This window comes from Mesoplodon densirostris, chromosome 15 (assembly GCF_025265405.1).
Source record: "Mesoplodon densirostris isolate mMesDen1 chromosome 15, mMesDen1 primary haplotype, whole genome shotgun sequence".
Lineage (NCBI taxonomy): Eukaryota > Metazoa > Chordata > Mammalia > Artiodactyla > Ziphiidae > Mesoplodon > Mesoplodon densirostris.
In genome coordinates, this window is record NC_082675.1 from 1203809 (window position 1) to 1228119 (window position 24311).

Sequence of the window (24311 nt, forward strand, 5' to 3'; positions counted from 1 at the left end):
TGCACCAAACCTAAGAAATAGCCCACAAGTCCTAAGGTTAGGTAAATCCTGGTGCATCCTTTCTATGGAATAATACACAGCAGATTCTTAGAGGCAGAGATGCTCAGATAAAAAGTGCTCCAAGGGACTTCCCTGGTGGCGTGGCGGTTGAGAATCCGCCTGCCAATGCAGGGGACACGGGTTCAAACCCTGGTCCAGGAAGATCCCATATGCGTCAGAGCAACTAAGCCCGTGCACCACCACTATTGAGCCTGCGCTCTAGAGCCCGCGAGCCACAACTACTGAAGCCCACGCGCCTAGAGCCCATGCTCCGCAACAAGAGAAGCCACCGCAATGAGAAGCCCGCGCACCGCAACGAAGAGTAGCCCCCGCTCGCCGCAACTAGAGAAAGCCGGCGTGCAGCAACGAAGATCCAGTGCAGCCAAAAATAAATAAATGAATGAATTAATTAATTAATTAAAAAATAAAGAAAGTCACTGGAGAGAGATGTGTGTATACCATACCTACGTGTGTATATAGTTTTATGTATGTATCTACATATATAGGGTTCCTAGTACTATACTATGTATGCATATATAGTACATTGGGTAATTATAACAGCTAACCCATTGCTTACCATGTGCCAGGCAGTAGTCTTTCCATATATTAACTCATTTATTCCTCACAATGATCCCATGAAGTACTTGCTGTTGTATCCCTCTTTTACAGATGAGAAAATTGAGGCCCAGAGAAGTTAGGTAAAAAATGTCACACAGCCAGCAAGAGAAAGAGCCTGGATTCTCACAGGAGAAACTGTTAACAGTGGTTGCTTTGGGAAGAGCCGGTCCCTTCCACTTTACACCTTGAGTGTGAATTGCTCCTATAACCTTCCATTATTGCTTTTGCAAATGCAGAATTCTAAACAATCCTCCCTGCCACTCCCAGTCTTCAGTAATAGCCCTGGATGGTTACACCAACCTGTGGGAACACACTTCTGAGGGGTAGGCTCCCAGGCACTCCATACCCCGGACTGGGGCCAGAGACCATCAGAGCTGGAAGGGACAATGGGTCTCCTGGCCCAACACCTTTGTTTTCCAAAGACGAGGTCTTGCAGTGCCATGTGGTCAGTTGTAGCCTGCCCTCACCTCCTCATCCATCCCCTCACTTCATCCAATGACTGTTTTTTCAACACCCAGAGTCACCACAGAAGAAAAACACAGAATCCCCTCCTTCAAGACCTTCCTATCCAGTGGTTGGGGTCGGGGGACAAGGCGGGCAATGATTGCACAGACAGTTGTAAAGTTTCAACCCAGGAAAGTGCAGAGAATGGGCAGGGCAGATGGTGGGAGCCACGATTGCTAGAGGGAGCCTAGCTCCCCTGGAGACATGCCTCCAGGATCCCAGCGCACCCTGGGAAGGAGATATTTGCCCTAAACTTGGGCAGTGACAGGGCAGAAGTTAGGAAGGGGGCAGATGAGATGGGATGTGCGTTTGGAAAAGGTTTCTGGGCCCTCGACAGTGGAAGAGAAGGGAGGCGAGCTATGCTCGATTCCCGTGGCCTTGGGCCCAGCTCAGCTGCTCAGGCTGCCACCCTCCTCTCTGTGACACACCCACCATGGTCTGTGCCAAGTCCCCCCTCGTGATTCAGATTCCATATCTGCGAATTTGCCTATTCGCTAAGTGTTTCATGTAACCCCCAAATCAGTACTCACATGCTTCTGTGGGCAAAATGTTTGTTGCCCCAGGCCCTCTTCCCCAGCTGAGGGTGAGGGAGGCCACTGCCTTGCGTCAGCAGCTCTCATACTGTAAACAAGGGTCCTGTGGTCTATTTGGGGCCACATCTGTCGCGGCCCGAACGCGGGCTGGAAAAGAATTTCCAGACACAAGGCAGAACGTAAAGAAGATAGAATTTATTGGAGGGAAGCATCGCTGCCAGAACAGCGGGCTGACTTCCTAGCATTCTGGGAGAGTCGAGCCCGAACATGTGCTACTGATCAGTTTTTATAGCCAGGAAACAAAGGAATGGTCCGAGGTGAAATTTTCGTTTACTGATTGGTCGAGGCACATATACCTTCCTTCTGTAGGGTGGCAGTGGGACAGGGCAGATGCCTTTCCTTATTTGGGACAGGTCCCTGTTGCTCAGATGGGTGTCGCCCAGGTGGGCTTAGGAATTCTGTAACCATCGCAACAGGGTGGGGAGGGTGAGTAAGAGTCCCTAGGGGCTGTGACGCTAACACCTTTTCAAGCAGGGTCGTCCTTTGTCCTTGGAGCCCTACAACATTCTTCGGATCTTTGTGCTTTTTGTTGGTGATTTCGCTGTTCAAAAGTAAACAATGTTAAATGAATCAACAGCATATATTAAATAAGATGTCTTTTAAACAGAAACACGCATAAACACACAGTGATGTATTGAACGATTGACAAAAATGTTGTGACCAGAGGGTGGCAGGAACCTAAATGTATTTTTCCCAGAGCAGGTTCAAAATCTGCTAATCCTGTGCTGGTGGCAACGTTATAGAGCATGAGTACTATCGACTGAAAAAAAATGCACAACCTAAAAGTTCAGAGTTATGCTTTATTCGATGGACAAAACTAAGGACTTAAGCCTGGGACACAGCATCTCAGAAACTCTGAGAGACTGTCCCAAATGGGCAAGGGGCGGGGAGCCAGGATCTATAGGAGTTTTTGAAACAAAGACCAGGTAGTCGGAACATTGAAAGATTACTGTTAAATGAGGAAAACCAGACATCACAAGTTAAGGAATTAAGCGCTTTGCTGTGTATGGGAAGATGCAAAGTCTGGGCGCATTGAAATCATTCCTCTGATATGCACCTCAGCTATCCAGGGCCAGTATCCTCTGCTTCTCATCCTGAGTCTTCTCAGAGTACACCGTTGGGGCAGCTGTAATGTGATGGCTTGATGGCTGCAACATCCTTTGTTTACTGATATGACAGGAAACATTCTTCATTCACAGTACCATGAACAGTGAGAATCAACTGCCCTTGCTATGTGCAGGCAACTCTCCTTACAGGAAATAACTCTTATGCCCACATCAACCCTGGGAGGTAGATTCCTATGGTTACTCCCATTTAATGGGGGAAGAAACTGATGGCCAGAGAAGTGACTTGCCCAAGGTCATACAACTAAGACGTGATACCTCTCTGCTGCAAGCACTTGCACCTCATCCTCCTAGGTCTCCAAACCTCCCAAGGCAAGGACAAAATCCTGTTCATCTCTGACCTCTGGTGCTCAGCCCAGCGCCCAGCAGTCAGTAAAGAAACCTGTGGAAAGGATGTTGAGTGAAGAAAACCACCCCTGACTTGCTTACTCAACAAGCCAAAACACACCACCTTCCATGGAGGCGCCACCTGCCCACCCAGACAGGCCTCCAGCACTGCTGCCAACTTCTACGAAAGGAATGGTGAATGGGTGTCGTTTCAAAGGGACTGGTGGCAGCTACCCAGAGTCTTAAGCTTAAGAGTTCTGAGAATTCTGTGATGGATTAGTAATGTCTGTCACGGATGCTGGGGGTGGGGGGTGGTTTGTGTGCCTTAAAACAGACAGAGGGCTGCATTCCTGTGTCAGTGTGACTTCACCAGTGTAATTTTCAAGAAGTTAAAAACTAACTGTCAGGGACTTCCCTGGCAGTCCAGTGGTTAAGACTCTGTGCTTCCAATCTAGGGGGTGTGGGTTCGATCTCTGGTCAGGGAACTAAGATCCCACATGCCACATGGTGTGACTGAAAAATTAAAAAAACAAACCAACAAACTCTCATATGAATACGGAGCAAAAAAGTGGGCTAGAGGTTTAGCTAACTCAGTAAGGAGGGAACCAGCCAGACAGTAAAGATGGTTCCTGGGGAGAATTTGAGGGATTGTTTATTTACAGGGATTTGAAAAGAAGAATGTTAGAGTAAGATTGGTCAGGCCGATTCAAAACTGGTTGTTGTTTCCCAGGGCAAAACATTAACCTTTGATTATCTTTTCTATCTCAGAGAAATCATCTGTCTTCTGTTTGACAAAAACCTACACGTTAACATGGAGATAATGTCACAGACTCAGAGCTTTGAATCAATTGTCAACAGAAAGGTAAACACGGGTGCAGAACCCCTACATCAAGGATCAGCAAACTTATGGTCTAAGGGGGCAAATCCAGCCCTCCTCTTGGTTTTTTCCTTTTTTGTTGTTTTTCGTTTGTTTGTTTTTTTGGCCGTGCCCTGCGTCACGTGGGATCTTAGTTCCCCAAGCAGCAATTGAACCTGTGCCCCCTGCAGTGGAAGTGCAGAGTCTTAACCACTAAACCACCAGGGAAGTCCCAGTTTTTTCTTTCTTTTTATTTTTTTAATATTTGTAAAATACACATAACTTAAAAATTGCCGTCTTAACCATTTTTACGTGTACACCTCAGGGTGTACAATACATTCATATTGTTGTGAGACTGTCACCACCATCATCTCCAGCAATTGTTCATTTTCCCAAACTGAAACCCTGCCCCCATTACACACTAATGCCACCCCCTGCGAAAACACTAACACCTACTCCCTCTTCCCTCCACCCCGGCACCCACCCTCCCACTTTCTGTCTCTATGGATCTGACATCTCTAGGTACCTCATAAAAGTGGAATCCTACAGTATTTGTCTTTTAATGTCTGCCTTATTTCCCTTAGCATAATGTCCAAAAGTTTCATCCGTGTTGTATAATGTGTCAGAATTTCCTTCCTTTTTAAGGCTGAATAATATTCCATTGTACGTATACGTCACATTTCGTTTAGCCATTCATCCAGTGAAGGACACTTGGGTTGCTTCCACATTTTAGCTATTGTGGATAAGGCGGCTATGAACGTGAGTGTACAAATATCTCTTCCAGATCCTGTTTTCAATTCCTTTGGATATATATCCTGAAGTGGAATTGCTAGTAATTCTATTTTTAATATTTTGAGGAACCACCATACTGTTTTCCACAGAAGCTGCACCATTTTACATTCCCATCAGCAATCACAATTTCTCCACATCTTCACCAACACTTGTTATTTTCTGCTTTTTAAAAATAGCTATCCTAGTGGTTGTGGCTTCTCACTGTGGTTTTGATTTGCATTTCCTTAATGATTAGTGATGTTGAGCATCTTATTTGCTTATTGACCATTTGTTTATCTTCTTTGGAGAAATGTCTACTCAAGTTCTTTGACCAGTTTCTAATTGGATTGTTTGAGTTGCAGTTCTTTATATATTCTAGAGATTAACTGCCTACTTTGGTAAATAAAGTTTATTGAAACCCAGCCACGCCCACTTGCTTACTTAGTGTCTCTGGCTGCTTTCAAGCTGCACCTGGAAAGCTAAGTAGCTGCAAAGGTGGCCATGCGACCTGCAAAGCCGTATTTGCCATGTGGCCCTTTACAGAATGAGTTTGGTGACCCTGGCCTTGAATTACTAAGTAGTCCTTCAATGATGCTCCAACTGGACCACGAAAGAGCATGCTGAAGTCATTACTTACAAGTTCTGGATCATTCTTCCAAACAGTGGTAGTGGATACCAGCAAAACCTAGGAGTTCCTGTCTCTATCACCCCAGTCCACGATGCCCAGAGGTGAATCCACTCCTCAAATGCCACTGAAACACTACTGGTGTGTGTGTTGGGAGGACACTCCTCCTCCAGCCCATGGGCTGGACGGCAGAGTGGGTGAGTGTCTGGGTGGGTCCTCTCTAGGCACAGCGGGGAAGCCTGGGTAGCCACCTGGCCTCTCTGTGCCTAGGTCATCTCAGCTGGGATAATAAAGAGGATTAACTAGAACAATGGAGACAGCCAGCTTCCTCAAGAGGAGTTCCCTAGAACACCACCACCTCCCAGCCCCATCCCAAGCGAATTCCAGCCATCAAGGAGCACTGCTGAAGGGAGAGCTGGTGATCTCATCCCGAAAAGGTCTTTGTCCTCCTCTAGGGGACTTTAGGCAAAGCTTCTCAGGGCATAGGCTCATCTCAAGGACTTCAGACTTTGGGGCAGGATGGGAATTTGCTTCCTGGCTTCCAGAAGGTTGGGATGGTGACAGCCAGGATTCTAAGGGGGCTCCGGGCTGGTTTTAGCCCTGAGTAACCTCAGGGCGCCACCCACCTTGGCCTTGCAGCCAGCCCCTTCCAGCCTCAAGCCCAGAGGGAAGATCTGTACCTGTGTCCCCCAGGCAGGGATGGCTGAACATAAACTTACAACCCAGCAATCCCGCTCCTAGGTGTTTACTGAGGGTGCCTGATGGGAAATGTTCATTACAGCTTTATTCAGAGTAGCCCAAAGCTGGAAACCAATGTCCGTCAACAGGCAAAAGCAGAAAGAAATGGGGATATCCGCACTCTGGAGTAGAGAGAATAAGCATCTTGTCCACGCAGCAGCGCGGGCGAACCTTGACACCCTGTGTGTAAAGCGAGAGAAGCCAGACCCAGAAGACCTCTGCTGTAGGGATTCATCCGTCAGAAATGGATCACTTGTTGGTTGCCTGGGCTGGGAGGATTGATTGGGAAAGGACAGGCAGGGCTTTGGAGGTGACAAGTGTTCTATGGTGATTGGGGTTGTGGTGGATACATGGCTTTATACAGTTGTCAAAACCCTTGAAATGCGAGTATTTAACTGTGTGTGAATTATACCTCAGTAAAGTTAATTTTATTTTTTAACTTTTTAATAAATTTATTTATTTTTTATTTTTGGCTGCGTTGGGTCTTCATTGCTGCGCACGGGCTTTCTCTAGTTGCGGCGAGCAGGGCCTACTCTTCGTTGCGGTGCGTGGGCTTCTCATTTCGGTGGCTTCTCTTGTTGCGGAGCACAGGCTCTAGGTGTGCGGGTTCAGTAGTTGTGGCATGCGGGCTCAGTAGTTGTGGCTCGTGGGCTCTAGAGCGCACACTCAGTAGTTGTGGCGCATGGGCTTAGTTGTTCCGCGGAATGTGGGGTCTTCCCGGACCAGGGCTCGAACCTGTGTCCCCTGCATTGGCAGGCGGATTCTTAACCACTGCGCCACCAGGGAAGTCCCAAAGTTAATTTTAAAAAGAAACACTGGGGATTTCCTGGCGGTCCAGTCGTTAGGACTCCGTGCTTCAACTGTAGGGGGTACAGGGTTGATCCTTGGTCAAGGAACTGAGATCCCTCAAGCCGCGTGGCGTGGCCAAAATAAAATAAAATAAAAAGAAGCACTGACACAGTCTACAGTGTGGATGAACCTGGGAAACATCCTGCGAGTGAAAAAGCCAGATACAAAGTGCCACATCTTGTACAAAGACATTTACATGAAACACGCAGACAGACAAATCCATAGAGACAGAAAGAGGATTGGCGACTGGCAGGGGCTATGGGGAGGGGGAGGGGCAGGGACTGCTGAGGGGTAGGGGCTTCCCACTGTGCCCGCGGCATGGGCGGCTGTGCTGGGGGCTGGCGGCTCTGGTTCTAGAAGGCACATCGGGTGCCAGTAGCCTCCTCGAAGGCCTGGAGGGAGAAGGAGTGAGTGACTGCTGTGTCCAGGGCGCCGAGCTTTAGCCCGCATTTTCCCAGGCCCAGAGGGCTCCAGCCCTTGAAGTCAGCAGCTCCTGAGTGAGAACCAAGCTGGCCCAGAGCCTGCGGCTGCTGGTTCTTGCAGAAGTCAAAGCAGAGTGCCCCAAGGCCTTTGCATCCTGCCAGATGGGTGACTCAACCTGACACGGACCACTGCCACCCTGCTGATGGACGACAGAGAGTTAGGAGCCCTTCGGGACATCGGAAAGGCATGCAGAAGCCCCTGCCAGGCCTGGAGCAAGGATCGGGACTTTGGGCTTCCTCTAAGCGCCTGGGCCCCAACTCCAGAATCCTGTGGTGTCCTGCCCTCCCTCTAGCCCCGTTTCAAGGGGCAGCCAGGTGTGTCTTCTGATGATGCGCATGCCCCCCCGCCCCCCCCCCCCACCTCCCTGCCTCAACCTGCTGTCCTCCTCCTCCCCCAGTTCCAGTCCTGGCCACGCCCTGGTCTAAACCACTGTCTGGGGCCTGGGGCCTCCTGGTGGGCACAGTGCTCGGAGCATCGCTGTCTTCTTCCCTCTTCACCTCCCTCATCCAGCCCCACTCAACCTACCCCAGCTGCAGGGCCTTTGCACTGACCGGCTCTTGGTCAAAACGCTGGCTTCAGCCAGTCACCTCCTCCAGAGGCTTTCCCTGACTGCCTTTCCATCTAAAGAAGCCGGTCCCCTCTGGCACTCTAACAAAGGGGACTGTGGGCCAAGGAGCACAGTCAAGGGTCTGGGAGGTGGGATGGGAGACACACTTACATCCTTATTTCGCTCACCTCCAGCAGAAATTTACCATTCACCCTCTCCAAAGTGCTTAAGATTAAAAAAATTTAGAACTCCTCAGCCCCACTTCCTTCCTCACTTATCCTTATGGGAACTCTCCTTGTTGATTTCTTATTTTCTAGCTCCCTCCACCAATGTGGAAGCTCCAAAACAGGGAGCTTGAATTTGTGACTAGCCTAAAAGGGACTTAGGAAACCTTCAATTCGTTATTGTTTTTTATTTATTTATTTGGTTGTGCTGGGTCTTAGTTGTGGCTCGAGGGCTTCTTAGATGTGGCCTGAGAACTCTTAGTTGTGGCAGGTCGGATCTAGTTCCCCGACCAGGGATGGAACCCCGGCCCCCTGCATTGGGAGCGCAGAGTCTTAACCACTGTGCCACCAGGGAAGTCCCCAGTTCGCTATTGTTGAATGAATGAATGAGCAAATGAACGGGGCACAGGGGCTGGGCGTGTCCAGGCTCCCACCTTCCCATCCATCCCCGGAGACCCGCCTCTCCTCTCTGCTGTGGGAGCCTGTTCTTGCTCCTGTCCTTGCTGAGCCCCCTCCAGGCCTGTGCCCTGGACACACAGACACTCACACTCACACACACACACATACACATGCACACACACACACACTCACAGAGGACAACCTAGGATGTTTACAGCAGTAGTCTTTTTTTTTTGAATTTTAGAATTTTATTTTATTTATTTTTTTATACAGCAGGTTCTTATTAGTTATCCATTTTATACATATTAGTGTATATATGTCAATCCCCATCTCCCAATTCATCACACCACTCCCCCACCCCCTGTCCCTTTCCCCCCTTGGTGTCCATATGTTTGTTCTCTACATCTGTGTCTCTATTTCTGCCCTGCAAACCAGTTCATCTGTACTATTTTTCTAGGTTCCACATATATGCGTTAATATACGATATTTGTTTTACTCTTTCTGACTTAACTTCACTCTGTATGAGTCTCTAGATCCAGCCATGTCTCTACAAATGACCCAATTTCGTTCCTTTTTATGGCAGCAGTGGTCTTTATCAAAGGAAAAATACTGAACCCTCCCCTCCCCAAACCTCTGTTATGATCTGTTTCTGCAATGGAATATTACCCCGTAGTGGAAAAGAAGGAACAGATGCCAACTTCCTGCAACAACAAAGATGCTTCTTACCGACATAATATGCAGTGGGAAAAAATGAGTCCCAGAAGATGACCTATAACATGACAGACACCCTTTCGACAAAGCTGAAAACAATTAAAACGCAACGTGACGTTGTAACGCGTGTGTGATGAATATCTGGGTGATTGTCCATTTGTGTTAAAACTGCCATCCAACAAAGGCGAGGTCACAGTGCAACAGTCAGTGGTCCCTGGGAGGGACGAGAAGGTGTGAGGCGCAGAGGCGGGTGGAAGTTATCGTTGATACTCTAGTTCTTGGGTGGGTTGGTGAACTCACGCATTTTTATGTTATAAATAAGTCCAGGCTGATGGTGACAACGCACCACGAGCTAAGATTCATCCAAGCAGTGCGTCTGGGGTTTGCTTAGAATTTTTTTGAAAAGGACAATTCATATAACCATGTGGAGACATATTTTTATTTTCTCATCTCCCAGCAGCTTCAAATGAGGGAAAGTCTAAGGTCCCATATCGCAAGTGGTCCATTTATATGAAACACCTGGAAGAGGTGAACCCACAGAGACTGGTTGCCAGGGCCTGGAGGAGGAGGGGAGAGGGAGGGGCTGCTGACTGGGATGGGGTTTATTTCAGGGTGATGCAATGTTTTGGAACTAGACAGAGGTGGTGGTTGCACAGCATTGTCGACGTGCTAAACGCCCCTGAATTGTTCACTTTAAGGTGGGTAATTTTGTGTTGTGTGAATCGCACCTCAGAAAAAAATATCTCGAGGGGTTCTGGCTTGGGGACAGGCGTTCCGAGGGCTCTGTGGATGGACGGGTAACACAGCGCCCCGTCCAGGCCCTGCTCTTAGGGCTTCTCGGAAACCCACCCACTTCCTCCTCACCCCCGGCTCCAAGTGGGCACCATTACCTTCCCCATTCTACAGGTGATGAAGGAGAGGCCTGGCTGGCCCAGAACCACACCCTGGCAGGTCCTGGAGCCCGGCTGTGGACCAGCATCCACACAGGTCAGCCTGTCTTGTGGGCAGCGCACAGCGGTGGCGCCTTCGACGTCCACCCACCCCAGGCTGCTTTTCCAATCTCTGCACCCGGAGGCAAGCGGGTCAGGCAGTACCCCATTTTTCTTTTTTCTTTTTTAAACATCTTTATTGCATTTGTCTTCATTTTTTTAAAAATGTATGTTATAATTCACATACCATAACATTCAGGATGTTAAAGTGTACACTCCAGCGGTTTTTTAGCATGTTGAGTTGTGCGACCATCACCACTATCTCATCTCAGAACGTTTTCAGCACCTCAGAAAGAAACCCCACACCCACTGACAGGCTCCCTCTCCCCCAGCCCCAGGTGACCACTAGTCTGTCTCTTGGATTTGCCCGTTCTGAACATTTTGTATGAACGGAATCATACGATGTGTGGCCTTTTGTGTCAGACTTATTTCTATTTCTTTTTTTCCTTCTTTTCTTATTTATTTATTTATTTATTTTTTTGGTTTGTTTTGTGTCTCGCTTCTCTCACTCAGCATGTTGTTTTCAAGGTTCATCTGCACCGGAACACGTATTGGTGCTTCATTTCTTTTTCTTTCTTTTTTTTTTTTTTTTGCGGTATGCGGGCCTCTCACTGCTGTGGCCTCCCCCGTTGCGGAGCACAGGCTCCGGACGCGCAGGCTCCGGACGCGCAGGCTCAGCGGCCATGGCTCACGGGCCCAGCCGCTCCGCGGCATATGGGATCCTCCCAGACCGGGGCACGAACCCGTATCCCCTGCATCGGCAGGCGGACTCTCAACCACTTGCGCCACCAGGGAGGCCCCCATTTCTTTTTCTTGCTGAATGATACTCCATTGCTCGGATAGACCACATTTTTAAATTTTTATTTTTTTATTAAAAAATATATATTGATTGATTGATTTTTGTCTGTGTTGGGTCTTCATTGCTGGGCGCAGGCTTTCTCTAGTTGCAGCGAGCGGGGGCTGCTCTTCGTTGTGGTGTGCAGGCTTCTCATTGTGGTGGCTTCTCTTGTTGCAGAGCACGGGCTCTAGGCTCGCAGGCTTCAGTAGTTGTGGCACGTGGGCTCAGTAGTTGTGGCTCGCAGGCTCTAGTGCACAGGCTCACTAGTTGTGGCGCACAGGCTTAGCTGCTACACAACATGTGGGATCTTCCTTCCCAGACCAGGGCTCGAACCCATGTCCCCTGAATTGGCAGGCGGATTCTTAACCACTGTGCCACCAGGGAAGTCCCTAGACCACTGTGCATCCTCTCCTCTTGTGAGAATACCAGTTGCGGGATTTAGAATCCCCCTAGCTGAACATGACCTCAACTTAAGTACATCCGCAAAAACCTTATCTCTAAATAAAGTCACATTCCTTTTTTTAAAAAATTAATTTATTTATTTTTGGCTGCACGCGGGAGCTCTGCAGCCGCCGTGAGCGGGGGCGGGTGAGGGGGCGGTAGGGGGCGGGGCCAATCCCCTCTGGGCGCGCATGTCCCCCACCGCGGGGCCCCTCCCACCACGGAGCTCGGGCTGCAGGTGCACAGGCCTCGGCAGTTGCGGCAGGCAGCTCAGCAGCTGCGGCCCACGGGCTCCAGAGTGCAGGCCCGGCAGCCCTGGTGCATGGGCCCAGCTGCTCCGCCGCACGCGGGATCCTCTGGGACCAGGGATCGAACCCGCGCCCCTTGCACCGGCAGGTGGACCCTCAACCACTGTGCCACCAGAGAAGTCCAAGGTCACATTCTGAGGTCCCTGGTGGACATGAATTGTGGGCACACCATGCAGCCCAGTGCAGCACCTAATCCAGGTGGGAGGTGCTGGCCTCTGCCACCAGAATCTCCCTCCTGGGCCGCATCCCCAGCCTCTAGCCGGGGTCCACCACAGTCTCTTCTCACCTGTGCAGGCCCACAGCTCTGGAAAATCCAAGTCAGAGCCTGCAGCCCCTCTCCAAGGACGCCCAGGTCGCTGCGAGCTGGAGCCCAGGTCCTCACGCTCCAGGCTGGACACCCTTGCTTCCCCCTTCTAGCCTCCCCTGAACACACAGGGCATTCATTGCCCCTGCCCCAGGGCCTTTGCACTTGCTATTTGCTCTGGTGGGAGGGACCCGTGTCACCCAGCCCGCCCCCCCAACCCCGGGTCCTGACTTCCCTGTTTAGAGTTATGACCCTTCCCGCACACTCGCGCACCTTCCCTGTTTTTGTTCCCTCTAGGAAACCCAGCACCATCTAACAGACCTCGTTTAATGGCGTTTCTTGTCTGTCTCCCAGTGGAACGGGAACTCCATGACGGAAGGGATTTTCCAGAACCTCAGGCGGTACCTGGCCCTCAGGCAGCCCTCAGTCGAAGTTGTTGTGTGAGTGGTCCCTGCCTAACCTCCCAGACCTTCTTGGTGAAGGGACCTTATCAGTCAATATCCTGACGGGAGACAGAATCCCACTCTGCAGGGTCTCACTGGACGTTAATGAAGGGAGTCACAGGGCTGTGGGGACCTGAGGCTTCGCCAGGCCTGCAGGGGCTGCTGGAGCTGGGTGGAGGGCCCGGGTGGGAGGTGGTCATAGAACTCACAGATGTGGAGGATCGGGGACTAAGGGCCTCTGCTGGGCCAAACCCAGGAAAAGCCAGAGGTCCCCGGGCGACGCAGCCTCCAGGGCCCAGAGCCTGGTCTGGGTGTGGGGCACCGAGCGTGTGCAGGACACGCCTCTCGGGGGGGAATTGGAGGCCCGGGGTCCCAGTCCCAGCCCTCACCACCAGCTTCACAGCCCTCTGGGGACTTGGGGTGCCTCTGGGCTAGGAAGCAAGTGTCCGGAGGCAGATTCCAGCCTTCGGAGGCAGACGGGCAAAACGCTTGCGCCCTGTGTCGTGGGGCAGGAAGAACAGCCACAGCCACCACGCCCATCACCATCCTTCTGCCGAGGCCTCTGCCATCAAAGCCCAAGTCCAGGCCAGCTCTCCCTGCCTTTCCAGCAACCAGGTGTGAGGCCTTGGGCAACTTACTTTTATCTTCTTTAAACTAGTTTTCTCATCTGTAAAATGGGGCCACAATGCTACTAGGATATTTCCAGGTTCCCAGCTTCTGGGCGCCCAGTGGGAAGAAACTTCCTGTCCTTCTTGTGGTTAGAGCCGTGCGGTCAGTTCTGACGGATGAGCTGTCAGTAGAAGCTTCCGGAATGGAGCTCCTAATGGCCCCTCCTGAGCTCCCCCCTGGTGTGGCAATGCCAGATGGTCCCACATTCATTCTGGAGCCCTTAGCCAACACTGGGTTGGATCACCACACAGCAGGGGCAAGAAGTAAACCTGCAGGGTTTCGAGCGGCAGAGCTTTTCGGAGCAGTTTGTTACTGCTGCAGAGCCTAGCGGGTCCTGACTGATGGTCAGGAACTCACTGGGCTGTCGTGGGGATCGGGTGGCTTGACCACATAAAATGCTCGCTGCAGTGCCCAGCACGTAGCACATGCCCAGCAGATGATTCACAGAGACGGGCGGTCATCCAACTGGAATGTCTGTGCCAGCCTTTGTCCACTGGCTCGCTCACTCCTCGTGACCTGCTTCCCCGGCTCCTCTGACTGCACTTCTAGCCCTTCCTCGGGCTCGCCTGCCCGCCCACTCTGGCCTCCACGCTCCACCTCAAACATGCTGAGCCTGTGCCTCGCCCCTGCTGGGCACACTCTCCCCCCTAGAACTTTGCGTGGCTGGCTCTTGGGTCAGCCCAGGTGGCCCCTCCTCCGAGAGCATCCCTGACCATTTAAAGCAAAGCCACGCCCCCTCCATCTCCATCACTTCACCCTGGTCTGCCTTGTCTAAAGTACCTGTCTGGGACAAATATCATATGATATCACATATGTGGAATCTAAAAAGTGACACAAATGAACTTATTTACAAAACAGAAACAGGGCTTCCCTGGTGGCGCAGTGGTTGAGAGTCTGCCTGCCGATGCAGGGGACGCGAGTTCGTGCCCCGGTCCAGGAGGATCTCACATGCCGCGGAGTGGCTGGGCCCGTGAGCCATGGCCGCTGAGCCTGTGCGACCAGAGCCTGTGCTCCGCAACGGGAGAGGCCACAACAGTGAGAGGCCCGTGTACCGCAAAAAAACAAACAAACAAACAAAAAACAACAACAACAACAACAACAAAACAGAAATAGACTCACAGACTTCAAAAAAAAAAAATCTTGTGTTTACCAAAGGAGAAAAGTGGCGGGGAGGGGTAAATTAGGAGTTTGGGATTGACATATACACACTACTATACATAAAATAGATAACCAACAAGGACCTGCTGAATAGCACAGGGAACTATACTCAGTATTCTGTAGTAACCATATAAGTTACACCTGAAACTAACACAACATTGTAAATCAACTAGAGTCCAATATAAAATAAAAATTAAACAAACAAAAAATAAAGTACCTGTCTTGGGACAATCAATCCCAGTTGCTCATCAAGTTAAGGGCATGGGGAAGATAGGGGTCTGTTGTAGATTAAAAGAAATTTACAAATGCAACCGTAGTTCTGGACCAGGATTGATTGAACAAATCCACTGTAAAGGTATTTGGGGAGACAAGGGGGCAACTGTGAATAGGGTCACGTAGGAAATGACATTAGGGCATTATTGTTAATTTGGGGAAGTGTGAGAGTTGCTGTCTCTGTCATGCAGGAAAATGATCTTTTTCTTTTGAACTGACGTATAATTGACATATTAAAATGTCTGTATTCTCATACAAGGTACTTAGGAGTAATATGTCATTATGTTACTTTATGTTAAAAAATTTGGGGGGGTATATGTGTAAATATTTTATTTTACTTTCCAAATTGTGAAAGCAAGGACCAAGTCTCATGCAACTGGATTTCTTTCTTTCTTTCTTTTTTAAAATTTTATTTTATTGGTGTCTAGTTGATTTACAATGTTGTGTTAGTGTCAGGTGTACAGCAAAGTGATTCAGTTATACATGTACACATATTCATTCTTTTTTAGATTCTTTTCTCATATAGGTCACCACAGAATATTGAATAGAGTTCCCTGTGCTATACAGTAGGTCCTTGTTGGTTATCTATCTTATATATAGTAGTGTGTGCCTGTTCGTTCCAGGCTTCTGATTTATCCCTCCCCCACCATGTTTCCCCTTTGGTAACCGTAAGTTTGTTCTTGATATCTGTAAGTCCGTTTCTGTTTTTTAAATAAGTTCATTTTTTCCTTTTCTCTTTTTTTTAAAAATTAGATTCCACATATGGGTAATATCACTTGATGTTTGTCTTTCTCTGTCTGAGTTATTTCACTTAGTGTGATAATCTCTAGGTCCATTCATGTTGCTGCAAATGGCATTATTTCATTCTTTTTTATGGCTGAGTAATATTCCATTGTACATATGTAGCACATCTTCTTTATCCATTCATCTGTCAATGGGCATTTAGGTTGCTTCCTTGTCTTGGCTATTGTAAACAGTGCTGCTATGAACATTGGGGTGCATGTATCCTTTCGGATTATGGTTTTCTCAACTGGATTTCTTTCACAGCACCTAATACACAGTATCTTGCTCTTACCAGATACTCAGGAAACATTTATTGAACAAACGTCAGAACTTAGCTCCTTGGAAATCACTGCACTTGGAACTTTTTTGCATTAAGACAATGAAGGCTCCTGATAAACCAAATTATGTTTTCCAAGAAATGTAATACTCTAACACCTTAACTGATGCAGAAAAAGCAAGTCTACTTTCTTATAAAATGCAGTAAGAATGAAACAAGGAGGTCTATTTTACTTTAAAATTACGTCAGCAAGACCAAAAATAAGGGAAGCAATATGGCAAAATGCTAACAATAATTAAATTTAGGTGCTGTGTATGTGACTGCTCACTGAACTATTTTCTTTTCTAAGCTTGAATTTTTTCACGACAACTGGAAAGAAATACTGTGTAAGAGATATAGAAAAGTACTTGTTATTGGGCATCCCTATATGTTTACTCTGAAAATCTTCTTTATTACCATTCAATACATACAAAATAATATCTGTAGCACACATGGAAGGCATAACCAGAGAATGAACAACCTTGAAAACCATGCCAAAGAGGGGCGACATTCCTGATAATTTCCATTTCTGTCCGTGTGCCTTCCCATCCTGTCCACTTGACCCCTCAGTCAGAGGTTGCCAGTGCCTGAGTTTCATGTTTATTATTCCTTTGCTTTAACTTTTAATTGAGGTGTAACTTACACGCAGTTAGTAGACTAATCTTAAGGATATGGATTCATTTTACAAATGTCTGCACTTGTGTAACCACTGCTCAGCTCAAGATGCAGCGCTTTCCAGGCCCCAGAAAGCTCTCAGGTACTCTTCTTCACTCCTGACAAGAGAACCACTACCCTGGCCTCTTTCTCCATAGATTGGTGTTGCCTGTTCTTGAACATTATAAAAATGGATCATACAGGGACTTCCCTGGCGGTCCAGTGGTTGAGACCCCGAGCTTCCACTGCAGGGGGCATGGGTTCAATCCCTGGTCGGGGCATTAAGATCCTGTGTGCCGCATGGTGTGGCCAGAAAAAAAAAAAAAGGATCATACAGAGCTCAGTCTCTGTGTCTGGCTTCATTCAGGAAGAGGTATGTCCATAAGATTCACCTATGAGATCACATCCTTCCCTTGCTTTTGCAAAACAATCTTAGCATATATATATGTGTATGAATGTATTTGTATATGTATATTCATATACGTTGACATTGTGTTTTGCTTGTTTTTAAGCTTTATAAAACTGACATCTTAGTGTACAAAAAACACAACACGATAGCATAAGAAAACTGTTGGTGAAGGTAAATATATAGACAAATACAGAATATCACTGTAATGGTGGTGGTAAATCACTTTTAATTCTAGTTTGAAAGTTACAAGACAAAAGTATTAAACAATAACTATAACTAATAAATATGTCAAAAAGTACACAGTATGAATAGATATAAATTGTGACAATACCATAAAGTGTGTGTGTGTGGTGGGAATGCAAATTAGTGCAGCCACTACTGAAAACATTATGGTGGTTCCTTAAAATCTAAAAATAAAACTACTGTATGATCCAGCAATTCCATTCCCAGATGTATACCCCAAGAAAATGTAAACATACATTTGAAAAGATACATAGCAGCATTATCTACAGTAGCCATGATATAGAAGCCACCTAAATGCTTATCTAAAATAAATGGATAAAGAAGATGTAGTATACACATATAAAATGCAATATTACTCAGCCATAAAAAAGAATGAAATTTTGCTATTTGCAACACATGGATGGACCTGGAGGGTATTATACTTAGTGAAATAGATAAAGACAAATACTGTATGTTATCATTTATATGTGGGATCGAAAAGATAAAACCAACCAGTGAATATAACAAAACAGGAACACAGATATAGAGAACAGGCTAATGGTTACCAGTGAAGAGAGGGAAGTAGGGAGGGGCAAGATTGGGACAGGGGATTAAGAAGTACAAACTACTCCAAAGAAATAAAGACACTGCATGGATACATTGTACAGCACAGGGAATATAGTCAATAGTTTATAACTTTAAATAGAGTATAATCTATAAAAATATTGAATCACTATGTTGTACACCTGGAACTAATATAATATTGTAAATCAACTATACTTCAATTAAAAAGAAATATGTGTAGGGGGGAGGTAACCATAGGGCTTTTGTATGCAACTGAACATAAGTTGTTATCAGCTTAAAATTGGCTTTTATAACTGTGATATTTTATGTAAGTCCCAAAGTAACCACACAAAAAAATTACCTATAGAGTTATACAAAAGAGAAAGAGAAAGGAATCAAAGCATATCAATATTTTAAAAATCAACAAACCCAATCAAGGAAAGGAGATTACAGGGTGAACTGAAAGCCATGAACAAAATGGGAAGAGCAAATCCTTCCCTATTAGTAATTATGTAAATGGATAAATGTAAATCCATAAATGCAAATGGATTAAACTTCCTAATTGAAAGTCATTGAATGGCTGAGTGGATTAAAAACACAGACCCAACTGTGTGCTGCCTGCTATATGCGGCTCTCTGTAGATTTAAGGACACAGGCAGGCTGAAAGGAAAGGAATGGAAAAATATTCCAAGGGTCAGCCACACACCCTGTTGCTTCAGGTGCTTCAGGGCTATCGGAATTTGGGCTTCCGTTGTCTCTGAGCTGTTTTACAACTCATTGTAAATTGCACATAACTGACAGACATGGGAATTCTTATCCACAGAGGTTCAGTTATCTTCCCTCCACCCCAGGGGGAAAAATACAGATTTTCCTCCATTTACATATGCACTTCAATACTCCTTATCTATAAAGGTGTCTTTTTCTTTTCTTTTTTTTTTTTTTTTTTTTTTTTTTTCGGTATGCGGGCCTCTCACTGTTGTGGCCTCCCCCGTTGCGGAGCACAGGCTCCGGACGCGCAGGCTCCGGACCCGCAGGCTCAGCGGCCATGGCTCACGGGCCAAGCCGCTCCGCGGCATATGGGATCCTCCCAGACCGGGGCACGAACCCGTATCCCCTGCATCGGCAGGCGGACTCTCAACCACTTGCGCCACCAGGGAGGCCCCTTTCTTTTCTTTTTGGCCGCAACTTTGGGCCTGCGGGATCTTAGTCCCCCCACCCCCCCACCAGGGGCAGATGGAACCCGTGCCCCCTGCAGTGGAAGCTCGAGGTGTCTTAACCACTGGACCTCCAGGGAAGTCCCTCTTTATTTTCTTTTGAAGTTTCTAACATCAGCCTGGGTCCCTCCTTGAGCAAAATCTTTAACACCTCTTCTTTTTTATAGCTCTGAATCATGATTTTTCCTTTTTTGATCATCTTTAACAATAGCATTTGTAGTCCTTTGCACCTTGCTGTTCTCACTAAACATTTTGTCACTGAGATCCATTCTGTGTTGTTCAGCAGCAGCCCGTTCTCGTCACGGCTGCCTTACACTCTGCCCTGTAAGGTCCGTCCCAGAGCCATGATCCGTTCTGATGATGGACACGTAGGTCGTTTCCAGATCTTTGCTGTTAGGAACTGGCTGCTGCTACAAACACTTTCACTCATGTCTCCTACTGTCCCCTGCCAGAGTTTCTCTGGGGGACGTACCTAGGGGTGGAATTGCAGAGTAACAAAGTATGCAAAGCTTCCACTTTACAAAATCATATGCCCATTTATGCTCCAAAGGGGTTGCAGAGGGCTACACACCCACCAGAGTCCCCGGACCCATGGGTCCTCCCTGCTAACACCAGCCCATGACAGCACTCACTACTGGACAGTGTCCAGTTCAAAGAGCATCTCTTTGCTGCCTCAAATTCAGCTCTTCCAGCCTCTTTTGTGAAGTGACTGCTCATATCCCAGCAGGTCGGCCCAGGGTGGAGGAGGGGCTGCCCCTGGGGCTCAAGTTCTCTGCCATCCCCTGTGCCTGGAACAGAACGTGGAACGGAGTAGGTGCTCCACAAATAGTTCTGCGGTGAATGAACACGGGGGTGAGTGCCTACTGAATGCATATGCATGCGGGCAACGTTTCCCCGAGACCTCAGGCACCTCTGCTCTGCGCTGCCCAGGTAGGAGAGCAAAGCTGAGGGGCCTGGGCCACCAGGCATCTCTAGCTTGGGGTAGGGGCGAAGGATGGAGCTCCTGGCCGTCCCAAGTCAGTCCTACCCTCTCCCCATCCTTCTGCTTGCCCAGGGCGAGAGCCCACAAGCTGTTCGATGGCCCCTTTGTGTGCGCTTTGGGTTAGGAGTTGGAAATCACATCTCCTGTTTAGCATTCCTTTGATGTGCCTCTTTGTTTTTCCTTCTCGCATGGGCTCTCTCTCTCTCTCTCTCTTTTTTAATATGCATCTTGTCTAGGGCCAGTATCTTGTTTTTCTGCATCCTGAATTCCCCTCAGGGTGCACCACAGGTGCAACTTCAGTGGCTGTTGGCTTTATGGCCGCAACATCCTTGACCGATGTGGGTGAGAAGATTTAGGACCTCATGAAATCCAACAGGCACGTGTACCAAATACCTAAAGCGCGTTCTCCAAACCCTCTCAGAAGGGCACTCTCTTATCTCCTGCTAGTTCCCTTCTTGACAAATGATAAACTTTGGTACAGGCTCCAAATCAATTTGCCTAACACGTGGCTTTTGCGGGTCATTACCTCAGGGTCCCCGCAGGTATCCGCTTGGCTCTGTGGTCCTGGCGACTCTCCCACTCCTCACCCCCTAGTGACCCCAAGGAAACAGTCCAGCTCAGCCACACTGCAGAGTCCACACCTGGGCATCCCTGGACTCATCTGGAACAGGTGGTACTCAGCCTCCAGGACCTACCTGATGGGCTTTTGCAGGAACCCCTTTCCCCTCCCCAGACCAAGACAGGCCCCGGGTCTCAAATACAGATGCCCTCGGGGACACGGCAGAGCCTCTGCAGGAGATGGAGGGTGCAGGACATTGCACACGGCCCGGGCAAAGCTGTCACATGCATTTATACTCTTGAGCAGCAGACTGTCTGGGAAGCTGGTGGATTGGAACTCCGCTGCTCCAGCCTAGAGGTCAGACCCATTCAGCAGCCCTTCCCCGGGCACAGCTTCTGGGTCGCGGTTGTGTTGCAGGAAGGGGACCCTTCCAGGGCCCAAGAGTGGGGTCTTGTCGAACACGCGAACATGAATTGTCCGAGGAGACCCTCGTGCTGACGAAGCAAGAGACTTTGTTGGGAAGGGGCGCCCGGGCGGAGAGCAGCGGGGTGAGGGACCCCAGGAGAACGGCTCTGCCACGAGGCTCGCAGTCTGGGGTTTTATGGTGACGGGGTTAGTTTCCGGGTTGTCTCTGGCCAATCACTCTGACTCAGGGTCCTTGCTGGTAGCGCACGCATCGCTCAGCCTGGATGGATTCCAGAGAGAAGGATTCTGGGAAGTTGGTAGGACATACGGACTGGCGTTCCCTCTCTCCTTTGGGCCTTTCCCGAATTCTTCCGGTTGGTGGTAGCTTGTTAGTTCCACGTTCCTTACCAAGACCTCCAGTTGTAAGATAACTCATGCAAGTGGTTACTATTGGGTCTGGCCAGGGCGGGGCGTTTTGGTCAGTGGTTCCCCTAACAGCTGGGTGGAGGGGCGCGGGAAAGGATGAGGAGCTTTACTCTTCCAGACCTGACTCAGGCTGGGTGACACAGCACCTTACACATCTGCACCCCTGCTGTGCTGTCAGAAGCCCACTCGGGTTCCCCGGTAAAGCCTGTGTTAGACTTCCGTGTCTACTCCCCGGAGGACAAAAACCAGGGCTCAGCAAACACACACACCCACGTTCATAGAAGCGTTATTCACAGTTGCCAACCCTGATGTCCGTCCAGGGATGAATGAATAAACCAATGTGGGCCAGCCATACAAGAGAACATGATTCAGCCGTAAAAAGGAATGAAGCTCTGATTCACGCTACAACACGAATGAACCTTGAAAACATGTTACATTAAAGAAGCCAGACACAAAATGACGACTATTGTAGGATTTCCTCCCAGATGAGGTTACCGTAATAAGCAAATGCACAGAGACTTAAAGTAGATTCGTGTTGGCTGAGGGCTGGTGAGGGGCTGGGGGTGACCGCTCGGGGGCACGGAGATTCCCTCTGGCAGATAAAAATGGTCGGGAGCTGGGTGGAGGGCAGGGTGGGCACCGGGAGTGTACTCAGTGTCACTAATGGTAAATTTTGTGTCGTGTATATGAGCATACAGTTGTTGAAAAAGGTATGAGCTGAAATAAAGTATGGATAAGCGAAAAAGAACGTCAAATCTACATTGTCAGAAACAATACAACAGTTTCAGTGGAGAGGCGAAATAACCTGAGGTGTGAGCTGCGGTGCGGCCGGCGCCCCTGCAGTTGGGCATCTCATCCTGCGGGGAGGGGCCTGGGCTCAGAAAGAAACAGACCCTTGAATTTCCCCCCAGCTCCTCCCCCAGTGCCCGGCTGCCTGTTTCCACCTGGAGGACCACCTGGCCTTGGGACCCCATGGGTCTGAGCGTTGCCTTCCTCAGGGACGGTCAGAGGTGCGTGGGACGGAATGCGAGATGTGCCTCTGCCGGCCCCCCTCCACCCGCTCCCGGCCACCTGCCTCCCAAATGCCCGGAGCGGCCCCCTGTCCTCCTCTTCTCCTTCGTTAGAACCAATAACGCGGTAAGTGCAGCTGGACGTGCCTGGGCCCTGGCTTCAAATCCACCTAGTGGACCCGGGTGACCTGGGTCAGCTACCCTGACCTTTGGCCTCTTTCTGTTTCCCCCGCCTCTCAAGTTGGCTCCAGCCTGAGGCCTCTGGCTGTTCCCTCTGCCTGGAACACTGCCCCCATGCCCTCCCATCACGGAGGGCTCACTCACATGTCGTCTACTCCAAGGGGCCCTCCGGGACCACCTGGTCTAAAGTGCCCCACGCCCACCTTCATCCCGGCCGCTGTGATCACCACTTACAACCTTCCTTTTATTGACGGCGGCACTGACTTCTCTCTTCTGCCTCTGGAATGAGAGCTCATGACGTCTGCTGGCATCTTGGAGTCCCTGAGACCCCAGGAAAGGGGCCAGGTGTCCAGGGGCTACGGTGCCCATGGGGCAGCCTGGGACCTTCTTGGGGTCCCCGAGCCCAGGCACCGTTAACGCCACTCCTGGTTCACAGAGCTCTTCCCCCGCTTCCCCTCCGTGGAGTCTATGACACCCTGTGCTCTCCGGCTTAGTAATACTTCTGTGTTCAGTCAAATCTAAATGCCTCTGATAGTAAGACCCCCATTCATTTACGAGCTGCTAGAAAGAACACAACGTTGCGGGTTGTACCTTTGTTTTCTTTGGCTGCGCCGCGCGGCATGCGGGATCTTAGTTCCCTGACCAGGGATCGAACCCGCGCCCCGGCAGTGGAAGTGTGGAGTCCTAACCACTGCACCGCCAGGGAAGTCCCTGTGGTGTACTTTGACCCTCCATCAGCTTTAAGACACATCCTGATTTCACGTGACAAACTGTTCATCAAGGACTCGGTGAAACTCGGTCGTGACACGAGCAGGCTCTGGCCTTGCACCTGTGCCCCGGCCGGGTGTGGCTGTTCGTTTAATCCGGCCCACCGGGCAGGTGCGCTGAGTAACTAGTCAGAGTCACACCGTCAAGGAGAAGACTAGCAGGTGTGAACGGGGGCCTGGCCGGGGGACCCACGCTCCCGACAGGCACGCACCTGGCTCCCCAACCCCCGGGCCGCTTGGGATGTGGGAAAGGAAGCCTCGGAGGCCGCTAGTGACTTGCTTGGCACCGCAAGGCAATAACCCCAAGTGCTTCTAGATGGAGCCTGCGAGGAGGGGGCAGCTGGAGGCTGTGCTGGGGGCCGGGGCCCCCGGAAGGGCACAGTCCAGGCCGGCAGGCCAGTGAGGCCACACGAGTCCAGGCAGGGGATTGCATCAGGGTCCACGCTGCTGTGGCCCGGGGCTGCCTGGGGCCTCGCTGGGGTGATGCAACCCTGGCCGGTGGCCGCCTTCCTGGGCGGTGACTGTGATGAGGGCGGGCCCTGGGAGCTCCACATTCCATGACCCTCTGATGGTCCCCAGACAGCTCTTAGCCCCGGCTGCTCCGCGCAGACCCCTGGGGGCTCCGTCCTTCCCAGAACTCCCGCCTCTCACTCACGGTGTGAGGTCACCGCCCATTTTCCTTGTTATTTACTCACTTTCCCCACAACCTGCGCCCCCGTCCCTGCAGAGCCACCGACTTACATTTACCCGTTGGTTCCTGGGTGCGACTGTGAAGTGCGTCTGACAGTAAATGCTGCGGTGCAGTCTGTCTCGGGGGCCTGCCCGTGTCCTCTGTGGGCTCGGTCAGCACTTTGCGTCCTGCCCCTGTGTCTCTGTGAGAAGGGCTCTGCCGGGCAGGGAGTGGCCGCATCGTTGAGGAATCACTTGTTCACATCTCATGTGTCATCACTAAACAAAGGGCCAGGAGACCCTGAGGCTGCTGCGCGGCG